This window comes from Aquarana catesbeiana, linkage group LG04 (assembly GCF_042186555.1).
Source record: "Aquarana catesbeiana isolate 2022-GZ linkage group LG04, ASM4218655v1, whole genome shotgun sequence".
Taxonomy (NCBI): Eukaryota; Metazoa; Chordata; class Amphibia; order Anura; family Ranidae; genus Aquarana; species Aquarana catesbeiana.
Window position 1 is genome coordinate 622593004 of NC_133327.1, and position 2171 is coordinate 622595174.

Genomic DNA, 2171 nt, shown 5'->3' on the forward strand with positions numbered 1-2171 from the left:
TCGAGTCGAACATGAGTTCGACTCGAACTCAAAGCTCATCCCTAATCAGGGCATCATTGTTGCCCAATCCACCATACTGGGAATGGACTCTCTACCATCTATGAAGAGCCAGGCTTCCACATTCAACTGAGTTGTCCTGTCTACATTTCATGTCAAACCCATGGCTAGCTCATGTCCTCTTACATAAGACAGAGCTTATCCATGGAATAGAGACACTATACAGACCAGAGGAAACGTATTTGTCCCATTCCACATGAAGGACATCACCAATATTGGCGTAGTGACCACTGAGGCCTACAATGGCTGAAGGACTCTGTAGCTCCAGGTCACTCTACAAAAAGGATCTGCATTTCTAGGTCACTTAAGAATATCGTAACCCAAGGAAAATGAAGGGGAAATATGGACGCTCGTGGGTAGAGTGGGTGGAATGAGAATCGTTCATAGAGTCTCCCCCTACAGGACAGAATATTGAAGAGGATGAATTTCATGAACATGGGGGAGGCATGGACAGTTCACATGTAGGGTTGGTGGAACAGTTCATACAAACTCCCCCTACAAGACAGAATATGAAAGATTCATAACTCTACAATATGGACCTGTATCTCCAGGTCCTTTAGGAAAATTAAAGCCAAAGGAGGAAGAGGAGGAAAAGTGGAACTTCTCTTTATAGGTAAAGTTCTGCTTTAAGATCGGGCAGCAAAGAGGCTTAGTAGTTAGCACTTCTGCTTTGTAGCATTGGGGTGTTTGGTTCATATTTTGACCAGGACACTATCTGCATGGAGTCTGCATGTTCTCCCTGTGCTTGTGTGGGTTTCCTCCTACAGCCCAAAGACATGGTAGGTTAAATGGCTCCATTCAGTGCTCCTTGAGTGGACATCACTGATTTACTCTGCTCAGCGGGGGGCGGGCCTTAGAGAACAGAGGCCGCATATGGGAAACAGAGGCTTAGTGGTTAGCCTTGCAGCACTGGGGTGCATGGTTCAAATCCTGACCAGGACACTATCTGCATGGAGTTTGCATGTTCTCCCTGTGTTTGCGTGGGTTTCCTCTGAGTACACCGTTTTCCTCCCACACTACAAAGACATGCTACCTCGCGTTGGTGGTGCAGTGGTGAGCATAGCTGCTTTCTAAGCAGCTGACCCGGGTTCGATTCCCGGCCAACGCAATCTCACAAGATGGCTGCCCCACCTGGTAAGTGTCAACCCACCCGTCCCATCATATCTGTATATACAATGTCATCTCTACAGTACTGTGAGAAAAGATTTAGCCAGGTATGAACAAATGCTGTAACCATAGAGGCCATGTGATCCCTTCCTGTCTATGTTCTGGTCGGAGATCACTATGAACCTACCATAGGGGCCATGTGATCCCTTCCTGTCTATTTCCTGGTTGGAGATCACTATGAACCTACCATAGAGGCCATGTGATCCCTTCCTGGCTATGTCCTGGTCAGAGATCACTATGAACCTACCAGAGGGTCCATGTGATCCCTTCCTGTCTATGTCCTGGTTGGAGATCACTATGAACCTACCATAGGGGCCATGTGATCCCTTCCTGTCTATTTCCTGGTTGGAGATCACTATGAACCTACCATAGAGGCCATGTGATCCCTTCCTGGCTATGTCCTGGTCAGAGATCACTATGAACCTACCAGAGGGTCCATGTGATCCCTTCCTGTCTATGTCCTGGTTGGAGATCACTATGAACCTACCATAGGGTCCATGTGATCCCTTCCTGTCTATGTCCTGGTCGGAGATCACTATGAACCTACCAGAGGGTCCATGTGATCCCTTCCTGTCTATGTCCTGGTCGGAGATCACTGTGAATCTACCATAGGGGCCTATTGACATGAAATGTTCCCCACATGTCGGTAACAACCTACAAAGACACTCCCATACAGAGATATTGTGCTGCACAGTTGCTCGGCACTCCCATAAGAGATATTTTGAGACACAGTTGCTCGGCACTCCCATACAGATATATTGTGCTGCACAGTTGCTGGGCACTCCCGAGAGATATTTTGAGACACGGTTGCTCAGCACTCCCATACAGAGATGTTGGGCTGCACAGTTGCTCGGAACCCCCATACAGAGATATTGGGCTGTACAGTTGCTAGGCACTCCCATACAGAGAAATTTTATTGCACAGTTGCTCAGCACTCCCATTAGGAA

At 47.7% G+C, this 2171-nt stretch overlaps 1 non-coding gene across 1 annotated transcript; it reads left to right on the forward strand.

Moving 5' to 3' along the window:
• Positions 1–1093: 1093 nt before the first annotated feature.
• TRNAR-UCU (transfer RNA arginine (anticodon UCU)) lies at positions 1094–1165 on the forward strand. Its single transcript has one exon. It is a non-coding gene; the product is annotated as a tRNA-Arg (tRNA).
• Positions 1166–2171: the final 1006 nt, after the last annotated feature.